General features: G+C 49.0%; 1 protein-coding gene across 11 annotated transcripts in view; it reads left to right on the forward strand.

Annotated features, from left to right (window-relative positions):
* The window catches only part of ZBTB7C (zinc finger and BTB domain containing 7C), a 383,033-nt gene that overhangs the window by 315,559 nt on the left and 41,126 nt on the right, over positions 1 to 26,348 (forward strand). The window contains exon 1 of one of the 11 annotated variants that reach the window (XM_065533860.2): positions 22,179 to 22,336. The exons of the other annotated variants lie outside the window; for them this stretch is intronic. The gene's annotated coding sequence lies outside the window, so the exon portion shown is untranslated. Of the gene's footprint in view, positions 1 to 22,178; positions 22,337 to 26,348 lie in introns of those variants that run through there. 11 annotated transcript variants of the gene reach the window in all.

The following is a 26,348-nucleotide window of genomic DNA, read 5'->3' on the forward strand; positions in this document are numbered from 1 at the left end:
ATCTACCTTCTACCTAATCTCTCTTTCCTTCTTCACGTCCACCTGAAAACCTACAGGATGAAAGCTGATGTCCAGAGTGATCATCCTAAAATGTGTAATGTCTGTTTGACTCTCTCATTTTACAGAAGAGGGCCTGAGATAGAGAGGTGCAGTTACTTTCCCTAAGACACATAGCTAGGGGTAACCAGAAGCAAAGTCCCTTAGGTGCTCGTCAAATGCTACAACTGTGGCATGCCACCACCCCCAACATTAGCTGCCCAATCTTGGGTAGTCACTGAAATAGTTGCACATGAGCTAAAACCCAGAGGAGAAATAAGGAGAGGGACTCAGCCAGATGATATCATTATCCAGGCAGCTGTGACCACATTACCCATCAGGTCAGTACCATCTGACTTTGGGACAGCAGTTGGACAGTAGCCAGAATAAAGTGCAATGGCCACTTAAATTAGCCACCCTTTGGGTTTTGGTTATAATAAACAAGAAGCCTGTTAATCTTTTTTTTTTTTTTGACGCGGAGTCTGCCTCTGTTGCCCAGGCTGGAGTGCAGTGGTGCGATCTCGACTTACTGCAAGGTGCGCCTCCCGAGTTCACGCCATTCTCCTGCATCAGTGTCCTGAGTAGCTGAGACTACAGGCGCCCACCACCATGCCCGGCTAATTTTTTTTGTATTTTTTTAGTAGAGACAGGGTTTCACCATGTTAGCCAGGATGGTCTCGATCTCCTGACCTCATGATCCACCCACCTCGGCCTCCCAAAGTGCTGGGATTACAGGCATAAGCCACCGCGCCGGGCCAAAGCCTATTAATCTTTTAAAAATTTTAAAAACCAAGATGCTACCTGGCGTGGCCTCCTAGTGAAGACTTTTCTGACTTACCTGGGCAGTTTGTTGCCTCTTCTATGAACTCCTGTGTTTACTTCAAGATGAATCTCTGTGCGTGTGTTCTTTTGTTTCGTTTTGTTTTGTTTTTTCCTCACGGCTGCCCTTAAGGCCAGGCTTAGAATAGGCAGTCACTTACATAGCTGGATTGTGGACCATCAGGAGGACAGCCCTCTCTCTGTTCTGGCCTCAAATATTCACTTTTTCTTGCTCAGACTTAGAGGTGTCTTAAATTCCACTCTGAGTCATTCATAGGAACCTTTTGGATTTCAGCAGATCTGGGCCAGTCCTGAGACTGCTTACCCTCAGATGCCCTCAGATGTCTTCCCTGCTCTGCATCCTGGGGGCTGTCCTGCCAGCAGCGTTGCCAGTGGGCTTCTGGGTAGGGTTGGCCAGGGGGAGGGCTAGAGCGAGCTTGAGGCAGGAGGGCAGGAAGAAGTGAGAAACCGGGTATCTTTCCCCTCCCACCAAGTCAGGCGGCATCTCCACCATGGCTGAGTCTGCTCTGTGGGCCCAGCTCCCTTACCCTAGTTCTGGCACCAGCAGGAAAGCCCAGAGTCAGTGCTCTGTTAATACACTCTCCCCTCTCCTACTCTCGCAGCTTTCTGTTGTTAATTGTGAGTTCTATCACGTGAGTCCCCCACATTACATTCTCTCTGTTGAATTACCTGGTCCTGACTGGCCCCCGGCCACTTGCAGGATCCCTGTTGAAATGCAAAACCCCTGTATGCCTCCACCCTCAGTGTTTAGTGGAGGTGTACCAGGGTATATCATGGCTTTCCTCCAGCAAACAAGGCTCAGCAAAAGTTTGATCTATCAGCCTTTGTCTACCTGATAAGGACCTAGAGTTAATCAGTCAACCAAAAAGCCAGTTAAAGCAGGGATCAGAAACCAAAGCTGCATGAATAACTTACAAATCTTATTTTAACTTAGCACATAGAAATGTACACTTCTTCACCAGTCTTTTGAGGTGGGTCAAGGCCTTTCATCTGCATATGAGTCTACTGGTTACGGTTCCCCTCTATTGTTCTGGCATAAACCATCCCCATAAGGACCCTTCTGTGGTTTCTAGAATGGATTTCTTAAAGTGGTATGAGAACTTAAAGACAGATGCAAAGCTCAATGCAAAGACAGATGAGTGCAAAATCCTTCTAGGTTTCCAGTTTGCTTTCCAATATTGTATTATCTCCTCCACACCCAATTCAACAGCATTTTTTAAAGTGACTCACCTTTGAGTATATCAATTTAGTTTGCATGAAAACTTCAACTTGCTTTCTTTTTGTACTTCGATTTCATCAGTTTACATGATATTTAAATTGTGGAGAACAATAACCAGCACAACTGGCATAAACAGGTTTGGGCCCAGCGCAGCTGCTCCTTACCAGGCATGCAGCTCAGCTAATGGGTGCAGGGGCGTTGGGGCATACCAGAGCAAGGCTGGTAGCCTCCAGGGTTCACAACATGTTCAGTTCATTACGTCTGCCGAGGGGATGGGAAGCGTTGACTAATACTGTGAGCCTAGTAAGTGGAGGTGGCACTCCTGTAATTTCCGCCAGGGCTCTGTGTCTGGAAGTGTGGACCCACCATGGAGAAACAAGCACTTGGGCTGAATGGGTGGATGGTGCCCTTATTATTGTAATATCAGCGTGTTAATCCGCTGTCACAAATTCTATGATTGACGTCCACACCCTGCATCTTTGCCAAGATTCCTTCTTCCTGTGTCCTCATCTCTCCAGCACTTGACCCGAGACTGGAGGAGTTGGGTGTGAAGAAAGGCACTGGCCTAAGCATGAATGCACAGAGCACTGGACTCTGCCAAATGGGATAAACGGAGGCCACTGAGTGGCCTCTGAAGGTATCACTGGACAATGATGAAATGGCACCTTTCTTAAGGACCCACAATGGGTGAGATGGGCAAAGTCTTCCAGCATCGAACTCAGAAAAAATCACTAGGGTCCTGTTGGGAAGATTAGAGTTCTGGCCTATTAGAGTCTGCGTCGCTGGCTGAAGCTGTTTCCTCACCTGCACAGTGAAGGAGCTGGGCCAAACAGTCCTAAGATTTCCCTCAGCTGTTACAGCCAATGTGTCTAAAAGCTCTAATAAATGAGGCCCGCCCTGGAAATGCTTACAGTCCAGAGCTGTCCGATACAATAACCATGAGCTGCCTGTAGATATCAGGTACTTGAAATGTGAACACCGCAAGTTCCAATGCACTGTGAAAGTAAAATGCACACTGGATTTCAAAAACTTAATTTAAAAAATAACATAATATTTCTCATTATTGATACATCTCAAAACAATATTTAGGGCCAAGCATGGTGGCTCATGCCTACAATCCCAGCACTTTGGGAGACCAACGTGGGAGGATCACTTGAGGCCAGGAGTTTGAGACCAGCCTGGGCAACATAACAAGACCCTGTCTCTACAAAAAAAGAAAAAAAATTATCCAGGCATGGTGGTTCATGCCTGTAGTCCCAGCTACTCCGGAGGCTGAGGTGGGAGGATCACTTGAACCCAGGAGTTTAAGGCTTTCTGTGAGCTATGATCACACCACTGTACTCCAGCCTGGGTGACAGAGCGAGACCCTGTCTTTTAAAAAAAACAAAACAAAAACACCAATATTTGGTGTTTCCCTTTTTTTTTTTCTCTTCCTTTTTATCATGGCTACCAGACAATTTTTAAATTGCATAGGTGGCTTACAGTGTATTTCTGTTGGACAGCTCTGCTCAAGAGAGAAGCTGCACAGATAACTGGCACTCAGGCCACCTCTGCTTCAGGAGTTCAGAGAGGAAAGAGCACTGTGGGCTGGAGTCATCTGACAAGGGGGTGGAGGCAGTGGAACTGGAAGGTAGATGGGTCTGATTCTGGTAAGACAGGTAAGGGGTGGGTCTGTCTGGCCTGGGTCAAGTACAGTGGGGAGCAGGATCCCATCCTGCAGCCAAGTGCCTGGCCGGCCAACTTTTCTGGAAGTGAAGGCTTTGGTAGGGACCATGGGAAGTTAAGGCTAGACAGATAGGCCTGGGTCATGCTGAGCATTCACGGTCTCAGTCTCTGTCCACTTCCCCAGGACTCATCCCCAGTCCCCTGCCTCTCTCTTTGTTGGTGCTGGTGCTCAACCCAGCTAGAGGCCCACAGCAGGGAGAAGTAGCTGACGGAGGACTTGGTTTCTTCTTCCTGCCTTGCTTGTCTATAAGGCCTGCGGACAGTGATTGTTCAGGAAAGTGCAGGATCGCACCTGAAAGTCTGTAGGTGTCCTTGCAAAGGACTTTTAACTCCCTGGGCAAGAATTCCTTTTGATAGTGATTGGAACCCCAGGATTAGGCAGGATAGCCGAGCACCAAAGCCCACTGGTGGAGCTCTGCCATTGAACACACATGCCACCCCCGACCCTGGCACTCACACCTCGTTTGTCGTTGGTACACAGCGACAGTCCCTGTGACTGGCCCAGCGCCTGCTACCCTCTCACCTTTCCCTTTTATGATCTGATAAAATCTGGGGGCTCACAGGAAAAACCACATGCTGTCTCTGGCTGTTTTCCTGGCACTTCCCGCGATGGGCCCCACCTGGCCGCAGGTGGGAAGGGCGTGGGACTGCCCACCTCACTGCCCTGCCACTGGCCACACTCCCACCACCTGCACCCAGTTCTGAATCCCAGAACTATGCTTGCTGGTCTTGGGAAGACAGGAACTCTACGAGGGGCCAGTGTCAACCCTGCCTGATTGGCAGACTCACCCAATGGGCTTTTAAACCATAGCCTGGCCTGACCCCGTCTCCAGAGTCTGGTTAGTTAAGCCACAGCAGCCTGTTTGTTTGTTTGTTTAAGGCTTTCTATCATGGAGAAGAGCTGTTTAGGTTTAGGACAAAACTTTATCATCTTGCACCTCAAAGTGTGGCCCTTGAACCAGAAGCATCTGGTGTGACCTGGAAGCTGATCAGAAATGCAGACTTTCTGGCCCCACTCCATTCCTCTTGAGTCAGAATCCGCATTTTAGTGAGAGCCCCAGGTGAGCAGGTGCATAGTGCCATGTGAGACACTCCACTGGAGTGGACATCAGAAACGCCTGGGGAGCTGGGACAACTGGAAATCTAGGGTCCCACTTTCTGAACCTGACTCTTTTTTTTTTTTTTGGAAATGGAGTCTTGAGTCTCATTCTGTCACCCAGGCTGGAGTGCAATGGCATGATCTCCTCTTTCTGCACCCTCCACCTCCCGGGTTCAAGTGATTCTCCTGCCTCAGCCTCCCAAGCAGCTGGGATTACAGGTGCCCACCACCATACCCAGCTAATTTTTTGTATTTTCAGCAGAGACGAGGTTTCACCATGTTGGCCAGGCTGGTTTCGAACTCCTGACCTCAAGTGATCCACCTGCCTCAGCCTCCCAAAGTGCTAGGATTACAGGCGTGAGCCACTGCACCCAGCCTAAACTTGACTCTTAGAAGTCCAGGGTGGGGAGCAGGAAGCCTCACTAAATCAGCAATTCAGATTATTCTAATTTATTGGAATAATTAGTTTAGGGCTTTCTCTTTTCAAAATACTTTTCTCTCCTGTGTGATCAGTAAACCAGGGTCAGGGAAGGTGCATGCACACTGCCGCCAGGTGAGTTGTAGTTTCAACTCAGCACTCTTGCATCCAAATATCTTTAGTGGCTGCCCATTGCCTACCAAATTAAGGTCAAATAATTCAGCCTGACATTGAGGAAGCTCCCTAATTTGACCCCCTGCCCACTGCCAAGTCCACACCCATAATTTCCTTCTTTTTTTTTTTTTTTTCTTTTTGAGACAGAGCTGTGCTCTGTCACCCAGACTGAAGTGCAGTAGCGCGATCTCTGCTCACTGCAACCTCCGCCTGCCAGGTTTGAGCGATTCTCATGCCTCAGCCTCCTGAGTAGCTGGGATTACAGGCATGCACCACCACACGCGGCTAGTTTTTTGTATTTTTAGTAGACACAGGGTTTCGGCATGTTGGCCAGGCTGGTCTCGAACTCCTGACCTCAAGTGACCCACCCACCTTGGCCTCCCAAAGTGCTGGGATTATAGGTCTGAGCCTCCGGGTATCCCACCAACCAAAATGAAACCACTTGATCAGCTGAGCGCATTGTCTATTTTCATTTTTTTGTTCCTTTGTTTATACAGTTGTGTTTTTTTGTTTATTTGATTAGAATGTATATCCTTCTCCTTCCCTGCCTAAAACTTATCCATACCTAAATATTATTCATCCCTCAAGGCCTGTTTCTCTGATGGCCCAGACTCAGAACAATGTGTCCCTCCTTTGAGCTCCTGAAGGGCCAACTGAAGACACCATCATTTTGTTGGTGGAGGCCAAGGTAACTGGAGTCTATGGAGTCCTTGCTTATTTCGGGGGGCCTGAGTTCTTTCTACCCTGTTAGACTGTGACACTGAACAAAGGCACAGACAAAAGCTTTATGCTTTTACTGTGGCACTGCTGTCTTCCTGACCCTCTTCAGCACTGTGGCCTGTGCATGGTCAGGGCTTTGTCGATATTTGATTGAAGGTGGATGTGGAGGATAAAATTAGGGTTACTAGGATGTTAGTGTGATGCCGATCATATATACTTATGTATTAATATTAAGCTACTGTATTAGTCTTTTGAAAAGTAAGCAGTAGCTCTAAAGAATGAAAGGAAAGAATGAGGTTAAATCAAGGAAAAGACTAAAGCAATTCAGGAAGAAATAAGAAAAATATGGAAAAATGCCCCCTCCCTTTTTAAAAGTAAGTAACCATGCTTTATTTTTTATTTATTTTAGAGAAAGGGTCTCGTTCTGTTGCCCAGGCGAGCCTGGAGTGCAATGGTGCAATCACAGCTCACTGCAGCCTCAAACTCTTGGGCTCAAGAGGTGTTCCTGCCTCAGCCTCCCAAGAAGTCAGGACTACAGGTGCATAACACTGTGCCCAATTTTTTTTTCTTTTTAATTTTTTTCTAGAGACGGGGTTTTGCTTTATTGCACCGGTTGGTCTTAAACTCCTAGCATCAGAGGATTCTCCTGCCTCAGCCTCCCAAGGTGAGGGCATTACAAGAGTGAGCTACCATGCCTGGCCATAAATGTCTCCTTTGGCCTCTGCCAGACCAGGGTCACAGCTCTGATCACTTGGAATCAAACCTGAGAAGTGGGAGAACAATGAGCATAAGAACATGGCTAATTGGGAATACAAAATGTCTGTAAGTCTCCCTGACCCTAGCCAGCAGGAGTTGTATTTTAATTCTTGTGTTCAACATTTTCACCTTCTCATAGAAACTCCAGTGTCTTACTTGTCACGTGACAACACTGGAGCTTTCCTGCCTCTTGCCTTTGTTCATAGAATTCAGATGCCCTCCTTGCTTTTGGATGCTCTCATTGCCTTCTCTAGGCCTGGGAGCACAGTGGGCACTCAATAGCAGGCAACCAAGGCTGAGGAGCCAGTGCTGGAAGACTTGAAGTAAGTTTCAACCTCTCCTACTACTATGTGCACAATCCTGGGCAGATCACCTCGCATTTCTGACTTTCAGTGTTCTCATCTGGAAAATGAGGATCGTTATAGTTACTTCTCAGAATAGCTGGGAGGAGTTATTGAAAAACAATATATGTTAACCCTTTAGCACAGTGCCTTGTAGGAAGTAAGCACTTAACAAATGGTAGCTATTATCATTATTAGTTGCAAAATGGGAATAACAATGTCCACTCCAGCACAGAGTTGGATTAAATAAATTGTATTAAATTTAAATAAGATGGTAAACCTTTAAGTGTTTGCAAAGTTTAAAGCCTGTTGCACATCACATATTCGTTCACTTAACAATTAGAACTAAGCCTGCTCAGCCTGCTGCAAGAAGATCAAGGACACACAAGGCAGAGCCCTCAGAATCCAGGAAGGGAGATAAAGTTCATCAAGGGAGATAAAGATAAAGCATCTCCAAGGCTGCAAAGAGGGAAAGATGACTTCTCCCTGAACAGGAGGTACTCTTTACTGAGAACCCTGAAATGTGGGCTCCATTGTGGTGGATGAGACAGGACTCTGGAGGTGATGAGAGTAGGAAGGCATTCCAGGCAACAGAGAGACTTGTATGAGCAATGGGACCACACACAGGGTGTTAGGGGAACAGAAAATGATCTAGATTATGGAACATGGGGTGCCACTTAACAGGGCAGTAGGTAGGGATGCAGGCTCCGGAGCCTGCCTTCTGAAATTCAGTTTCAACTCTACCATCTCCTAGCTGTGTGACCTTGAGTATGTTTCTTAACCTCTCTGTGCCTCAATGTCCTCACCTATAAAATAGGTATGATAATAATAGTATCTACCTTATGAGGTTGTTGTGAGGATTAAATGAGATAATACATACTCTTGGATCTGTACAGTGGGGCACAGTCTGAGAGCTTGGTGATTTCTTCCTGTGGTTAGTGGGGAACAGCAGAGAGAAAAAGAAAAGCCCAGGAAGCAGGCAGGGGCAGAATGAATGCCAGGTTCAGGAATTGTCCTTCGTGACTAAGGTGGGGACCTGTCAAAGGTGATTGAACAAGAGAGTGACATGATCCAAGTTGCTTGCTAAGAAGATGAGTCAGCCAGCAATGTTCAGAGTAAGCCAGCTCAGGGAGAGAGGAGAGGTGGCTCCGCTGCCCAGCCTGTGGCTGAGATGGGCTAGGCATGGTCAGGCAGGAATCCTGGAGAAGGAACCAGAGCCCCTCAGAGGCCTCCCACCGGGGCCATAGTCACTGAATCTGCTGCTGGAGCCAGGCAGGGCCCCTGGCCAGGCAGGGAGGGGTCTCTGAAGATCCCAGACATTCATTTGTCCCAGAGTCTGTGTGGCCACCATTCCTTACAGTGAGCCCAAAGCCCAGTTCTTCATGACCAACACTCAGTTTTCCCCTGAAGATATTTACTATTAGATAATAATGATAGCTAATGTTTATTGAGTACTTCCTGCCAGCCAGGAATTGTTCTAAGTACTCATAGTATTAACTCTTTTAATCCTCACAACAACCCTAGGAGGTAGAATTGACTCTTATACCCCCACTTGACAGAGGAGGAAACCGAGGCACAGAGCTGTTCAGTCACTTGCTCAGAGTCACACAGCTAATGAATAGCAGAGCAGCGGTCCAAACTCTGGTCTAGGACTGGCTTTTCATGTCTTCTACTCCTCGTCAGTTCATGTTTATCAGGCAGAAAAAAAATCATGTCTAATGTTAGCCTGCGACGAATGTCTCAAGTGAGGAGACTTCTCCTGGGGGACAGGTAATGGGCCCCCTTGGGCAGGCATCACAAGGTAAACATGCTTGGGTGACGAAATGGGGCCTTTCCATCCTTCTTGCTCACCCTCCTTTCCCCAGCACACTCCCAACTCTAATTCCAAAGCCTACTCTCAGGACAGAGCCTAAGGCCCCTTGAAAGCAAGGTCTGTGTCTTGTTCGCCTTTTTACCTACCCCCGCCCACCCTGCCATAAAGCCCAGCAGAGGACCAGGCTCAAAGTAGGCCCTTGAGTTCAGCTGAGTTGATTTGGATGCGCTCATCCATACTGAGATATAATTGACTGATAAGATATTAATGACACCAGTCCTTTGGGGCTGGGCATTTTAATATGGGCTGAAGTACAGGTTTGGCTTGCCTCAAAGGAATGAAGGTTTGATTGTGGAATGATGAGCATAGTCAGCGGGGAGGCTTCAGGGGTCACTAGGAGTGACAGAGGTTCACTGAACAGAGGTTCAGACAAAGGGGTTCAGGTGACAGAGGCCCTCTCTGGCTCCCAGATACCATACCCCACACAAGCAGCCACCATTTCTGTCTCTGCATTGCCAAGTGCTTCAAACTCAATGTACTTCCCAGGTCCAGAGGCGCATGAGACCCATGCTAGCCCCTGAGGAGGCCAAGAAGTGGGTGGGAAGGCCCAGCACTGGCCCAGAGAGTTGTGGAAGACAGGCTGGGCCACACTGGGTCTGAGTCTGTGTAAACATCAGCCACAGGGCCCAGGGTAGGGGTGATAGGATGAGTGGGGCCTGAGTCATTCACTCCTCCATGGCTCACAGGCACACTGTGGGTCCGGGTTCATGCTGGATGCCTCAGGAAGGTGCAGACATGCCCCAGTGGAGTCAGCTCAGAGGAGCAGAGGAGCTGCAGGGACCTCAAGAGCCACCTGCCACCACTCCTGTGAGTCAACCCAGAGCTAAAGGTGGCCGCTTCCTAATATGAAAGTGAAATGAAATAGAGTGTGACATGAAACCTACTCAAAACAACAGGGTGAAGAGACCTAAGCCCCCATCGTGGGGAGGGGATGGCACATCATCTGGCAGGACCTCGTTTCTGCAGTCCCCTGACCTCTGACCCCTGATCTTTGCTCCCCACTGCCCCGCCTTCCTCTGACCCAGGGTGAGGCCTCTGAAGGTTGAGCCTTCCCTGACACCTTCCATTCTCTCCTTAGTTGCTCTGGGGCTGGGGGATGTGCCCCACCGCTTCCTTCCTCAACACCACCCTTCAACACAGTGGGACACCCACCCAGGGGTAATGGACAAGGAAGCTGGGTGCAGGGGAGGGCTCATGCCCACAGAAGGTTCTGGAAGTCTCCTTCAGTGTGGAGACCTTCTGTAGGCACAAGGGAGGAGGCTGGCCCTGCAACGACCCTGGAGAGTCTGTCTCAGATCATGTTTAAAGGCCCGCTTCAACCAACAGGATTGGAAGTTCACCAGATGTGTCCACTGAAGCCCTTCCTTTCTTCAGGGACAAGATAGGAGGGGAAAGTGAGTTCCTAATATGGGTTGCTAAAGGCCCTTTATAACCTCATAATCAGAAGGAACAAAGGAGTTTCCTTCTACAGCCACCATTTACAGTCATGGGAACTTCTTTAATTTCATTTTTTTAAGGGCAGTGAAATGGATTTTGCAGCTATATGGAGCAGTAAAGCTCCATTATGACAAATTCCATTACAGAGAAGCATTCAGTGATTAGAGATGTCCATGTCCCAGCAGATGGCCTATGGAAACGGAACTCTGTGAGTGGGGTCAGACACAAACCTTGCACCGCAGCCTCCTCTGGTCCCTCTCTCTGGCTCCAGCGTACCCTTCCCTTTGATGGAGAGAAATGCTTTGCATTTGTTTTGCTGCCTCTGTATGAGGAGGTGTGGGATAGGTGAGGAGGGGTAGGGTGGGTGAGGACGGGCAGGGGACAAGGGGCTAAAGAGAGAGAAAGAGAGAGACGAAGGAATACTGTGGAGGGAAGAAAGCTGGTCTGGAACTGAGGCTTCTAGATTATTAGTTTGGCATCAGTAACAGCCCCTCAGGACGTTGGTTCTAGAGGGCTACTTGGAAATCAATCATTTACGGCAGTGGTTTTCAAACTACAAGTGATGCTCTATTATGGGTAGTTTGATCAATCTAGCAGGTCATACTGCTAGCTTTTTAAAATAAAAAAAAGAAAAGAAGAATAGAATAGAAAATAACATGCATCATATGTAGTTAGAGTAAGTATTGTTCAATACAACTTTTATTTCAGGTTTTCACACACAGATATATATCCTGGTCATGAAGAAAAATGTCATAGCCGGTTATAGTTGGGAAAAGTTTGGGAAACACTGATCGTGTCTCCCAATACCTAGATTTTCATTTTAAGAACACTGGGGTATAGAGAGGGAAAGCCACTTGTCCAAAGTCAGCCAACTCTTGAAATTCGCATGCAGAACATGAGGCCTGACTTCCAGGCCAGACCTCATTCACCCAGAAGTTTCCCACACCAGATCCTTCCTGTGGAGGGTAATTGAAGTGCACATGTGGCTGTCCATCAAAGCAGCTTGCTCCAGGCCTTGGGCAAGTGACTTAACCCTCTGACGGTCAGTTTCTCATCTCTAAAACGGGCCCATACCCACCCAGCAAGGTCATTGTGAGGATGGTGAGATTATATAAAACTCATGCCCGGCACACGGGAGGTACTCAGAGTCTGCTGTTTGCCTTACTTTCTCTCCTTTCCAGATACCTGAAGCTTCTCCCTTTCCCTGGGGTAAAATACATGGACATATATTACAATTCCCCTAACTTGTGCCTTGACACAAGCAAACATCCCAGAGAGAAGGCAGTGACCTGTGCCTGCTTTCACATACCTCCTACATTGTCAGACATGTTCCAACATTGCTTTGAGCCTGTTGCTTCCCTGTTGAGGGCCTGAGTGACAGCTCCATCTCATCTTGGGTTCCTGCAGATAAGGAACGGGATTATCGGTAATGTTGGTGGGTTGAAAATACCCAAGATGACTAACAATTTGATCACTCCCAGGCACCATTGTGGAAGTTTTACCTGTATTCTTACCTGCAGAGAAAAATGACGGCTCAGATCTTGTGCTCAAGATGTTCTCACATTCTGTTGCCCTATGATAAGGCTCAGTGTGTTGGAATCTTCTCCAAATAGGCTGTGCAAGGGGACAGTGCATAATTTTGTGGAAAACATATGCTTTATGGGGACTGTTTTAATTTCAACTCACTTGGAACACCCCCAAGTCCCCAAACCATTGTGATAAGGAACAGTTTTCTTCCTCTTGGCCTCCTCTAATGTGTAGACCAACACTGTCCTACAGAAATATCATGCCAGCCACATACTGACTTTAAAATGTTCCTCATAGTCACATTACAAAAATAAAAAGAAATAGTTAACATTAATTTTTGCAATACATTTTAACTCAGTATATACAATATATCATTTCAACATGTAATTCATATAAAAATTATTAATGCTATATCTGTCTCGTTTTTTTGGTTACTAAGTCTTCGAAATCCAGTGTCTGTCTTCCACTTGCAGCTCATCTCAGCTTGAGTAGCTGCATTTCAAGTGCTTAATAGCCTCGTGTGGCTAATGGCTTCCAGGTTGCACAGCACAAGCAGAGTCCTCTGCACATGGTAGGAGTTCAAAACATATTGCGGAACTTAACTTGATGCTGGACCCCTGTTGAACCTCAGGGGGCACGTTAAGATCTGAGGATTGGGAACTGAAGGAAGAGAAGGGGAGAAGGGCCCTGATGGTGGTATTGTAAAGAAATCACTTAAAGGGAGGCTGAGGCAGGAGAATGGCATGAACCCGGGAGGCAGAGCTTGCAGTAAGCTGAGATCGCACCACTGCACTCCAGCCTGGGCGACAGAGTGAGACTCCATCTCAAAAAAAAGAAAGAAAGAAAAAGAGAAAAGAAGTAACTTAGAATGAACAAAACCACAGCCTTTAAAACAGCCAGGAACTGCCTCCCCTTCCTGGGCTACATCAGACTTGTTTGTTGGTCCTGACATGGATGGTTCAACAGGTGTCTAGAATCAGAAAACCTGAGTTCAAGGTGCAGACTCGATGCCCCGTGCTGAATGGTCATGGGGCCAGTTGCAGGATCCAAGCCATGCTAAGCCTCCCTGGAAGTTTGGCTACTGACTGGCTGGAGACTGAGAGATGGCTTCCTGATGTCTCATTTTCATCACAGGTAGGGTTTCCACTCCCCTTGTCGAATACTTGCATCAAGAAGAACCAAAATTTTAGCTTTTGTTGCTCATCCATTTCAAGGAATTTACCACCAGTAATGGGAGAAGGTCCATGGTGTCTTTGCAGGGAGAGCTGTATGGCTGGCCAGTGTCAGGCTCCCAGGGAAATTTCAGTGGTGCTTGATGAGAGAGATCAAACCAGGGGCGAATGAAGAAAGAATGCATGAATCTTGAGTGGGGAAAAGAAGCAGGAAGCATGTGGCTCACCTGGGCTCTCTACAGTGGCAGGGTCAGAGGGAGAAAGATGAGCAGGCAGACAGCCAGGCCCAGGGGAAGCCTGGGGCTCTGGGGTTGCCTGGCCTCATGGGCTTTGGGGTTGCCTGGCCTTGTGGGCTCTGGAGGCTTGCCCAGGCCTCACTGTGTGCAGCCCCAGCAGGACCAGCCAAGCTCACAGTGGCTGGTGTGTCAGGACAGCACAATTCATGTCACATGGTGCCACATCAGCCACTAACCTATGTAATAGATCCCATGTGAGGGCACTTCAGAGCTTGAAGGGGAAGTGCAGAGACCATTCCTTCCTTTACAGATGCAGAAACGGAGGCCCACAGAGGCGAAGCAGCTTGTCAAGACCAGGCAAGGAGAGACGGGTTAGATGGGAAATAGAAGGATGCCTGGGAATTGGAAACTCCAGGTGCCTGCTCCTTCTGTCACACACATTAATTAGAATGCTGTTTGTGGCTCTCTTAGCTTCGCCTTAATGAGAGTCAACACATGAAAAATATGGGCTTACACTGGGACCCACAGAGAAATAAGGATGTGGAATGGAAGGGTACAAGTGAACGCCCAAATGCCATGTCGCTTGTGGGCAACTTGGATCTGGCAGGGTGCTGTCTACACTCAGATATCCAGAGTCACACATGGGTCTGTCCAGGTACTAGAGGGCTTGGATACAGGAAGCAGGGCGATGTGGGCTGAGGTGACTGAAGTGTTAAGAGTGACAGCAGGCTGGCTCAGAAGCCCTTGTACTCCATGCAGGGCTGATCCTATCTGGGGCTATCATCCTCCAGCTGATGGAGACATTGAATGTCACTCCTCCACCAAGCGGGCCCCAAAGGCGCCACTCTGTTGTCAGTGGGCTTGCCAGCGTGTGGTAACGTCTGCTCCCTGTGCTGAGGAGCGGTGGTGTCATTAGCACAGACTCATGTGCTGCTGTCAGAGGAGTGGAAAGCTGAGGAGGTGGCTCCCCATGCCCTGCAGTCCCTGGGCACTTGCACACTGGCCCACGGACTAGGCATTCTTGCCAGCTGAGGTGCCACTGCTCAGTCCCCCTGGAAATGGACCTACGTCCCTCTTCCCCAGCTCCCCTGTAGCCTCACAGGAAGCAGGTCCTAGAGGCTACATCATACCCCACAAAGTGGAATGACGGCACTGCAAGAGCCCAAGGGTACAGCTGGCCTGTCCAGTGGGCTGGAGCCCACCCCTTCTCTTTTGTGAAGGCAGTTTCGCTAAGAGTGTGGGTCCAGAGGGGCTCTGAGGGGTGATCTGGCTGCCTTCTCCTTGGGCCATTGTGGCCCCTAAAGGCCAGCCAGCTTCATCCTCTCTGCTTTGGCAAGGAGGTGCTGATGTAGCCAGGAGGGGAGGGGTTAGGAAATGAGGTGGCCAGTACCCCACGATCCCACTGCAGTTGAGTTTGTCCCCTCCAGTGAGGTGGACCCTGGGCCATGTATTCTGACACTTTGTTCCGCAGGATTCTTTGAACCTCTGAGATGGGATAAGGGGTGCCTCCCTTTCCAGAATGGGTAATACTTTAAAAAATTGGGCATAAATGTTTTATTTCACTTATTCAGCAAATACTTGGTGCCTACTATGTACAAGAGACACTGTGCTGGGCACCGTGGACCCCGTAGTAAGGGCAACGAGTCATGAATTGTCTGTGGTTGAACTGAAAAATGCCACTGGCCCCTTGGCATCCGGCCATACATCATATCTTGACACATGTATGATCCCAAACAGGGCAAATAGCCATCTGAGGCCTCAGTTTACCAATCTGTAAAACTGGAATAATTGATATTTAAGTTCACCCCAGCTCTAAAAATTCTGTAATTCCTCACAGCAATCCACTCCTAGGCATATACCCAAAATAAATGAAAATGGGTACTCAGACAAATACTTGTACATCAACATTCACAGCAGCACTATTCACAATAGTCAAAACCAAACCGAATGTCCATCGATGAATGAATGAATAAACAAATTGTGATATATGCATTCAATGGAATATTATTTAGCCATTAGAAAGGAATGAAGCACTAATACATGCTACAACACGGATGTACCTGGAAAACATCATGCTAGTGAAAGAAGCCAAACACAAAAGGTTACATGTTGTATAATTTCATGGGCTCTGTGGATCCAGAGGTCAAAGTCCATCATTAACTTGAACTAAGCTCCTGCCAAGCCCAGAGCCCCTCACCCTGCTACCTGCCTACAGGGTTCTTGCATCTTCTCTGCTTTGGAAATTAGTGGCTCTGTCTACCACTCTGGGGTGAGAATGGAGGTTCTCCTGTCGCTTTCAGTTGGGCGGGGCAGTGCTTACCACAACCCTTGGAGCCCCCTAGCATCCCATGACTGCTCCCCAGTATGCCCAACTCGCTCTTCTCATGCTAGGTCTGCTGCACCGATGCCCTCAAGGCTGACCTGCTGCTGCTGGTGGAGTGTGGGCCAAGGTGCCAGTACCAAGGTTGAGGGTACCCTGCCCATCCTGAAGGCATGCCCCCGGGGGCAGCAGAGGTCCTGGGGCCACATCATGTTCTCTGCAGAGTCAGACAGCCACACTTTCCCACCTTTGTGCTGCCAGCAAAGGGGCCTTGCATGTGTGTCTCGGAGATGTTAGACACAGAACCTTTGGATTTTCCTGGACTCTCTCACAGTAGGATCCCTTCCCTTGTACAGGACCTGATATATTGCAGGAGCTTGAGAATTATGTGTTGTGTAACTGAATGAGTGAATGAATGAATGGGTATTGGAATCATGTGAGATAAGCCAGAGGGCCATCTTAGTGACAAAATCCAGCTATCCCCAAATCTCCCATCACCTCTAACCCTGAGGGGTCTGAGAATCTAGCTTCTGGCCTTCTACTCCATCTGCCTTGGGGAGAGTCATGGTGTGAGGGGCAACTTACTCCTTCATGCAACAGATGCTTGGCTGCCTGCCCCTCCAAGACTCTCCCTGATGTGCCCTGGCCCCTCTAATTCTACGTAGACATAGCTTAAACTCAAGCTGGAGCCCAGCCAGATGAGCTGGGGAGGCTAAGGGGAGGAAAGAGCCTCGTGGTGGGTCCTCCCCAGCATCTTACCTCCATAACCAGGGAGCCAGCAGGGTATTGTGCAGGCCTGAGTCCTGCCCCTGCCTGCTGAGAGGTGATGATGATAAGACCCAACTCAGATGGTGAGGACGAGGCGACCCAGTGCCTGGGCACTCATGGATTGCTCATCAAATATTGCCCCCATCACATTCAGTGGTTGCACCTTTGGGGGCTCACTTCCCCCGACTTCCACGTGTGCATCTGTGACTGGAAGCTGCCACCGTCTTTGGTGACCTTCCGTGTGCCCTGACTGTACTTTGTCACTTCACTTCTCTGTTCATTCATTCAACAAGTGTTTTAAGCAGCTGCTCCATGCCAGGCCCTGTACTAGGCTCAGACTCGCCAAGTTGGGTGGGGTGTGCCCCACACGCCCTTCCTCACTCCCTGGTTTTGTGTGTTTATTGCAGGGTTTCTCAATGACAGGGAGTTTGGGGTATGAGCGTACTGGGGGAGTTCCGTATTGAATCACGAGTAGGGTGTTTTTAAGCACCACCCCCATCTCACCTTCTTTATTACCACCTCCACGCACATAGTTACCTTTGTGTGTGTGTGTCTGGAGAATATTTAAGTTTCAAGTATACCATACCTTATTATTAAGTATAGTCACCATGACTTTTATTAGGTCTCCAGAACTTACTCATAACTGGAAGGTTGTACCCTCTAGCCAACATCTCTTCATTTCCTCCACTCCACCCCTGCAGGAATTTCTGATTTTTTAAGAGAGACTGTATTGCCTTTAGAATAAGAAAAAAATCATAGGGGAGGAATTTTTTTTTCATGTAACAACATATTGTGCATTTCTTTCTATTCTGTTCCTGTGACCTTTGCTGGAGGGGAACTTAGGTGCTGTCTTGGCCAAGTTCAGAAACATGTAGGAAGTTATGGGGAAGTGTTAAAGCCAAGTTAGTACTTAGTTGAAGCTTCTTCCTTGATTGAATTAGATTTGTTGGAAAAAGGATCATGGTTCGGGCTTTGGACAGGGCATAATGATTACATTCTCCTGCAGTCCCATGGGTTCTCAGCAGCGCAGTGCATTTTGGGACCCCTGGCTCCAACATGCAAGTCCAGGTTTCCCTGTGGAGCCCTCATAATAGCTGTCCCAAGGGCTCCGTGGGTCAAGAGGACAAAGCCCATCAGGAACTTGAACTAGGCTCCTGCCAAGCCCAGAGCCCCTTACCCTGCAGCCTGCCCATGGGGTTCTTGCATCTTCTGTGCTTTGGAAATTAGTCATGTGGGCAACCGCTCAACCACAATCTCAGTGGCTGGCAAGGTGCTTGGAAAGCAGGAAATATTTGGGGTCAGTGTCCTGGATATTTAAAAATTGCTTTTCTATTTGGGATCAGTGTCCTAGATATAGCCTGGATATAGAACTGCTGGTGGCCCTTGCCCATTGGAAACCCCCTACCTCCCTTCCCTTACCCTCCTCTGGGCACCCAGCACTTTCCATTTTTCTTTTCCAGGTCCTTACCACATTATACCTTGTGGTTATTTATAAAGAACCTGTTACAACTACAAGAGTGTCAATTCCTTCCTTTACTTGTTGAGTCTCAGTCTCCTCATAAATAAAATTAAGAGACTGATTGGCTGCCTCCTAGCATTGCTGTGAAAACTGAAGTCAGGTCACAGGAGTAAAGTGCCTCACAAGGCACTAGGAACATAGAAACGGCTCATTTAGTGGGGCCTCATTATCCCTCTGCCTTGGGGACAAGAAACATGTTTATTTTTCATTCCTGTAGCACCTTGCCCGGAGCCCATCTCATAGAAGGCCTTCATTAGGTAGGCATTTGCTGAATTTGCCTGAGCAGGCGCTGGGGAGGAACGAGTTAAGGGAAGGTGGAGTGAGGGAACAAACATTTCTGTGGCACCCAGTACTACGTGCCAAGAGGCGCTGTCTTAGGTGCACGTAGATGGATTATATGTTCAGCCTGAGGACAGAGCTGGGAGCTCCTAGGAGAGCGGGTTTGGGAGGATGGGGCATCTTCAACTGGTGTTTCTGATTTCTGGACATGCTGGGAGATTAGTGGACAGAGCAGGTGGGGCCTCTGAAGGCTCCTCTGTTTAACCTGAACACTCTCCCTTTCAGCTGCAGGGAGGATGACGCTGACGTGCGTCTTGTCATTTCTACCTTTCTACCTGGGGAGAGGTAGAAAAGAGTCGCCTGCCCCTCCCCCACCCAGAAACAGGCCCGAGGGTTCTTGCTGTCCCTGCAGCTGCAGGGGAAGCCCTCAGATGCCATCCTGGGAGTGGGGAGGCAGGAGGAGGAATCAATCAACCCAAAACTGTGCAATCGCTGCGCCGATGATCTCAGCCAAGCCCACGGTGAGGGAAGAAGGGCTGCTTTGTGCTTCCTGGAACTCCAGGCATCAAACAGATCCTGGGGAGGTTCTAGCATGTTCTTCCTCTCTGGGCTGGCTGTTGCCATTTCCATCTGGCTTCTCCTTATTGGGCACTGGGCTTGAAGCCCTTTGTCGCATCACCAGCCTCTTCGGATAAGAATGAGTGGAGCTGCAGCTACGACTGGAGAGCTTGTGTCCTTTCTCTCCCATAGAACAGGAAGGGCATTTGGGAGGGGAGAAATGACCAAATGGAAACCAGTTTGTCTTGAGGAGCTGTTTGGCAGTGCCATCTACCCAGCACATTGGTGAAGCTCAAATGCGTCCTCTTCATGCTAATACCTGTAGCACTGTTGGCAGGGGAGGCAGAGTTGAGAAAACACACGGAAGCCTGCATCCTGGGAAAATTGTCAAACGCCTCTTTTCTCTCCTTGTACCTTGTGCCACCTCCCTCTTCTCTGCGCACTTTGATAGATGACCTATTTTGATGCTGGCAAAGATGTGAGTTCAATTAACTAGAGGAGTCAAAGGATCAAGGGAAATTTGAGAATTAAAAAACAAAAGGTGCCAGTATGTTAATAAGTATGTGACCCATCACAAAAACATCACTGAATGGAAAGGACCCTGGACAGCAGGAGAGCTGGGTGTCCATTCCTTTAAGCCAAGCGTCCTTGATCCTGCCATTTTTCCTCTGTGTTTGCCAGGCTGCAGAGCTCTGGAACCGTCCAGCTAAAAAATGCTTTGATTCTGTTTTCTCTGCTCTGCCATAGAGAGCAGCTTTGAGAAGAGGCCCTTACTTTTCTCTTTATCCTGTCACTGGAGAGTTTGTAGGGGCTGGAAACAACAGGTTATTCTGTCCCAGAGTTCCATCTGCAGTTGCTCTGAGGGTATCATGAAAGCCCTCCTCTCCACACAAGAAAGATGCGAGGTGGCCGGGCGCGGTGGCTCAAGCCTGTAATCCCAGCACTCTGGGAGGCCGAGACGGGCGGATCACGAGGCCAGGAGATCGAGAGACGATCCCGGCTAACACGGTGAAACCCCGTCTCTACTAAAAAATACAAAAAAACTAGCCGGGCGAGGTGGCCGGCGCCTGTAGTCCCAGCTACTCGGGAGGCTGAGGCAGGAGAACGGCGTAAACCCGAGAGGCGGAGCTTGCAGTGAGCTGAGATCCGGCCACTGCACTCCAGCCTGGGTGACAGAGCAAGACTCCGTCTCAAAAAAAAAAAAAAAAAAGAAAGATGCGAGGAAGCAGCCTCAGCACACAGCTGCCCACGCAGGGCTGTGCGGTTCTGAGCTGCTGGGCTCTCTCTGATGGTTCCCTTGGTGCCCAGTGGTGCTCATCCATTCCTATGACAGTCGCCTGCTGAGCACCTACTGTGTGCCAGGCCAAAGGGCCACGGAGACAGGGGAGGTCCCTGCTCCTCACGTGCAAGGGGCTGTGTCATATGAAGGAAAAAGCGATATCTCGGAAATGACTGCCCCCGGAATGGAGGGTGACCTTAGAAAAGGTCATAATGGGCCAGGCGTGGTGGCTCACATCTGTAATCCCAGCACTTTGGGAGGCCGAAGCAGGCAGATCACCTGAGATCAGGAGTTCAAGACCAGCCTGACCAATACGGTGAAACCCCCTGTCTCTACTAAAAATACAAAAATTAGCCGGATGTGGTGGCATGCGTCTGTAATCGCAGCTACTCAGGAGGTTGAGACAGGAGAATTGCTTCAACCTGGGAAGTGGAGGTTGCAGTGAGCTGAGATCATGCCACTGCACTCCAGCCTGGGTGACAGAATGAGACTCTGTTTGGAAAAAAAAGATCCTAACGAGGACTGAATACTCACTGTAAGCCTGGCTGGGGCCTGAGGGGCAGGGACAGGGCCCCCTGAGAAGCTAATATTTCTTTTGGGGTCTATAGGAGACAAATCAGAGTAAGGAGAGAAAAGGGAGAACTGAGGAGAGAGGATATGGTCCTGTGCAGGAACTCAGGGAGCAAGGGCTGAAACGTCCACCCCAGGCCTCTCCTGCCAGCCACCAGCCACAGGACAGCCTGGCCCTTAAAGAGAGGGGTTGGGGAGCCAGGGCGGAGGCCAGCCAGCCAGCCACAGCCAGACTTAGCCCTGGAAATAAGGTCTTCTTGGGTGGGGAGAGAGGGAGGGCAGGGGAAGGAGAGAAAGAGGCTGAGGGAGGAGCAGAGCCTTCTCCCTGTTCAGACTCAGGGCCTTGTTTTAATCCTTTGGCCCAGAAGAGCAGTCACTGGGAACCTGTCAGTACCTGCCCGCACCCCTGCGCCTGTCCCAGCCCCGGGGACTCTTCTGTTTGCATTGTTTCCTGCACCCCACACCCAAGCCCACAAATAAAGATGGCCACCCCTGCCTACCGCCGCCCGCCCTCCCCGCCAGGGTGACTCAGGCTGGGTGCCTGGTGGCAGCGGCTCTGCTCGCCTGGCCCTGCTCCGCTGCCTACATCTGTTCCTGATTTGCCGAGCCCAGCCAGTAGCCCTTTATGTCTCTGGGACCTAAATGAGGGTGGGGTTTCTTTCCCCTAGACTTAAAAAAATAATCTGCACACCCCCTGTGGTGTGCAGATTATTATAGTGTCTGCTTGCTTAGAGGGGACAAGAAAGAAAGCGAAGTCGGACAAGTCCAGTTTAATTGCGATGTGCAGCTGCCCAAGGTCTCCTGTCCACTCTGGCCAGTTCTGAGCCAAACCAGTTTTCCATGGCCAAACTGGGCCTGGTTTCCACATTGGTTCCTGTCAGGAAGTTCCTCCGCCCAGCATGTGCTGTTAAATAGGATCCCGTTCATTCCTTTTCCTCTTATAAACTTCCCTTTCAGGTCATCCTAAGGGAGAGTGAGGCTGTGGCCTGGAGGGGGAAGGGAACTCCAGGCTGTACTCCCAAAAGGGAAGTGGCTCTGTCGGGGAGGCCAGCAGGGGGCTGGCCAGGGTCAAACATCTGGGGTCCCAGGCCAAAGACGAAGCAGAGAGCAGCTGCCTCCTCCCCAGCAGTGCCGGCTGCCTCCTCCATCACAGGCGGCTCTTAGTGCTACCTTTCCTCGGTTCCCCACAGGGAGGTGGGATTGGAGGAGCAATGGGAAAAGCATCCCATCCTAAAAATATCTCCCACCTTCTCCCCTCCTAAAAATATCTCTGCCACAAACTTCCCACAGAGCGTGAAACTCTACCTTCCCCATTTCAGTCTTTGCTTGTTTGCTTGTTGCAAGCGTCCCGGGGAGACACTGCGAAGCTTGGCCTCCTGCCCCTGTGTCTGTCTGTTGAGTCGCAGGAAGCTGGCGGCCCTCCTTCAGGAGTGGGACATGGGAAGGAGGCTGCAGATCGACCTGGGAAAGGTGAGCTGGGGTTGGCACCTGAGGCCAACCTGGCCAATGGATGCAGCCACCCAGGGAGAAGGGGGGAAGGGTGAAAGATTGGAGGAGTCTCCTGGCCCTGAGCTCCAGGCTTCATATACTATCTCATTTAACCCTTGACTCCCTTTTGTAGCATAGGTATTTTTATCCCCTTTTGGGGTCTTCTTACCCCATTTTACAGACAACAGACTTGAAATTCAATGAATTAGAGTGTCAACTCAGTTTCACACAGCTAGGACTAGAAATCATGGCTGTCGGGTTGCAATGGTCAAATGCTTTCCTCATACCCCATGCAGCCTTCATTCATTCATTCATGCTTCATTCATTCATCCACTTGTGGTAAAATTATACGTAACATAAGATTCACCATTAGGTATATAATTCAGTAACAGTAAGTGTATTCACAGTGTAATGCAAACATCACCACTAGCCATCTCCAGAACTTCTTTAGCATCCCAAATGAAACTCTGTCCCCATTAAACACTAACTCCCCACATCTCCCTCCCCCCATTCCTGGGTAAGCACCATTCTGACGTCTCTATGAATTGGACTATTCCATGTACTTCGCAGAAGTGGAATCAGTGTTTGTCCTTTTATGTCTGGCGTATTTCACTTAGCCCGATATCTTCAAAGTTCATCCATGCGTTAGCAGGTGTTGGAATTTCCTTCCTTTTTAAGGCTGAATAATGTTCTGTTGTGTGTATATATCACATTTGGTTTCCCCATTCATCCACTGATGGACTTCGGGTTGTTTCCAGCTTTGAGCTAGTGTGAATAATGCTATGGATGGGCTTGTACAAATATCTGTTCGAGTTCTTGCTTCCAATTATTTTTGGTTATGTACTCAAAAGTAGAATTGCTGGATCCTATGGTAATTCCATGTCTAATTTTTTGAAGAACCTCCCTAGTGTTTGCCACAGCAGCTGCAGCATTTTACATTCCTACCAGCCGGGCACAAGGGTTCCAATTTCTCTACATCCTCACCAACACTTGTTATTTAGTTTCTTTGACAGTAGCCATCCTAATGGCTATGAGATGGTATTTCACTGTAGTTTTCACTTACCCTTCCCTAATAGTGATGTTGAACATCTGTTCATGTGCTTACTGGGCCATTCGTATGTCTTCTTTAGAGAAATGTCTATTCAAGTGCTTTACCCAGTTTTGAGTTGAGTTGTTGGGGTTTTTCTGTTATTGAGTCGTCCATGCTTCTTTACTCAAAATTACAAATGACCAGAAGTTTTTTAGAGACTCTAATGTCATCATTATGTTCCTAAAGTGGACCCCTGGGTAATCACAATACCGCCTGGATCTTCTAAATAGTACCTGTGGCGGTAGTGCCTTTGTGTAAAGGATGTTTTATTGCATCTGAAGTCTCTGGAAATACATAGCTGTTATGAAACTGTCATTTATCATACACATATTAAGTTCCTACTGTGTACTAGGCACTGTGCTGTGGATGTGAGAAGCAGTAGGACATGCTCCCTCCCCTTAAGAACCTTAGACTCTGCTGGGGAAAAGTGGATACAACATAAAGTGATTTCTGAATCTGAAATCTCAACATATTATCTGATGGGAATTTTTGCTGCATTGGGCTGGGTCTTGACAGTGGATGGGACCCCAGGGACAGTTCAGTGGGAAAGGGGTAAAAATCACCCTCAAAAGGAAGCTAAGGAAAGGATCAAAGCAGAAACATGGGAAGGGCAGGATGGGGTGGGCTGGGGAGGCCTCTGGATCTATAGACTCTTCATGCCCTAAAGAGCGGCATGTTTGCACTGCCTCCCCCAACATGTACAGATGCCTGTCACTCTTGGTGGCTTTGCTGGGTTTCTAGTCACTGCAGATGTTTAAGGGAGCAATGAATGGGGAGTGTGGATGCAAACTACGGCCTCCTTGGCACTGTTTCAGATGCGGGATTTCCCTTCTCTAGGAGAACCCTGGGCTGGAAAAGGTATGGCACCCACACTGAAATGGGGCAAGCTCTTCCCAGTTTTGTGGGGGCCCATGGCAAATATCCACTGAGATGGAGGAAGTCTTCTTCCTCTTCTTCCTCCTGCTCCTCTTTACCTGGACTAGCAAAATAGCACCAATCCTTTTCTCCAGATGGCACCATTGGATGGCAATATCTGAATGGCTTTCACAGCTGAAGGCCGGAGACCAGCCTACAACTGGGATTCAGGCTTCAAAGCTTTGGTGAGGATGACTCCAGAACCATGCAGGTAGTCATCCTCCAGGATGCCATGGTCTAAGGCATTTCACTCCTCAATCAGCAGGCTGTGAACTCATCGTGGCTGACACTTCTATTCACTGCTATGTGTTTGGCAATGCCCGGCACACAGACCTGCTTAATATGATTTTGCTGAGTGAGTGAAGGGATAAGTCCCTTTCTGCCTTTTTGATACTCACTTTGGTGCCCCTTGAGGTCACAGAGACCTGGATTTGACTTCTGGCTCTGCCACACAAGAGCACAGATGCTTTGGGTGAGTTACTTCAGCTCTGAGAGGCTCAATTGCCACACCTGTGAAACAGGTTAGTGATTCTAGGAATCTTACCAGGCCCCATGGACAGCATGTACCTAAAGAGCCTAGCCCTTCTCTCTCCTCCCTCTCCAGGGGCCAGGCCTAACTCCCCTGAAGCCATTTCCCTACCATTTTGCTCCCTAAGCCTGTTATCAGTTCTTCTTTCTGATCTACCACCATGGCTCAAATCCTGCCCTTCATCCTTGCCTTTCTCAAAGACAAAAATACCCTTCCTCTACTCCACTCACAATGTAGTGGGGAGGCTTATACTCCAGTGGTTAAGAGCATATCCCTGGAATTGGAAGGAACAGGGTCTAAAATGATGTAGATATAGCACAAAGCCTTGCTCCTGATAGTAGAGGCTCCAAATACATGGGGAGGGGGTGGGAGAGGATAGAGGGGCTCAACTTGCTTTCTTGATCCTCTGCTGAACCACAAAGCACAGGTGTCTTGGGCATGTTCTGTGAGCTCTCAAGCTCTCACAGCTCCCTGCCATGTGCCCAGCCTGTCCTCTGTCTGCTCACAGTCCAGGGGAAGACACAGAAGAAAGGGAGAAGTAACTCAAGGACCACACAAGGCAGCAATCTGGGCTTGACTGTAAATCCGGTCAGGAACAGTAATGAGAGACAGCAGAGGGAAGAGAAGAATCGGGAGATCTTTCAAAGGGAGAGGTGTCAGCTGGACCCTGGAGAATGCCTAGGATACGAAACAATAAGGAAGGGAAGGGCATTTTCCAATTGTGGTGAGAATTGAGAAAGGCAAGAGGTGTGCCACCCACAGGAACACCTGGACAGGGATGGGCCCAGTGGCTGTGGGACAGTATGCTCATTGATTCAGTCAGTCCAGCAACAGAAATGCATGAGCACCTACTCTGTGCCCTGCCCTGGCTGCCCTGGGGCCGGGGATGCCAAGGTGGTTGGAGGCCGCATGTACCCTCCAGGAGCAGAGGCGGCCTACCTGGCAGGTGCCTCATGCCCTTAGTAAAGACTGGGAGGATGCTGAGTTCATCTCACTCCATGAGCTCTGGAAAGAGCTTATTCTCTTCTCGAATCATGGAGCTGGTTTCTCCCACTACAATGTCCTTGACCCCTCCTCAGAGGAGACAGTATATTCTGGCCCCCAAATTCTGACCATAATAGTGTGCACATTGTGAAGGTGAAAAGGGCCTTGAGAGATGGCCCATGCTCAGAGCTCTCAGACTTTAGAGAGCAGCTGAGCAATGTGCTGGGGAGCTTGTTAAGTCTGGAGATGCCAGGAGCCTGCCCAAAGGTTCTGATTCATAGGTCCTGGATGGGGCCCAGGGAATTTGCATTTCTAGTAAGCTCCAAAGTGACTTGTTTCCTCTGAGAAGCCATGGCCCTCAGCCTGGGTTGCACATGGGGAGGCCCTAGGGAGTTTTAAAACACTGATGCCCAGGCTCCATTTCCAGAAAGTCTAATTCAACTTGTCTGGGGTTGGAGTCTAGATGCTGGTTTTTT

The sequence above is a fragment of the Macaca fascicularis genome, chromosome 18 (assembly GCF_037993035.2).
Source record: "Macaca fascicularis isolate 582-1 chromosome 18, T2T-MFA8v1.1".
NCBI lineage: Eukaryota > Metazoa > Chordata > Mammalia > Primates > Cercopithecidae > Macaca > Macaca fascicularis.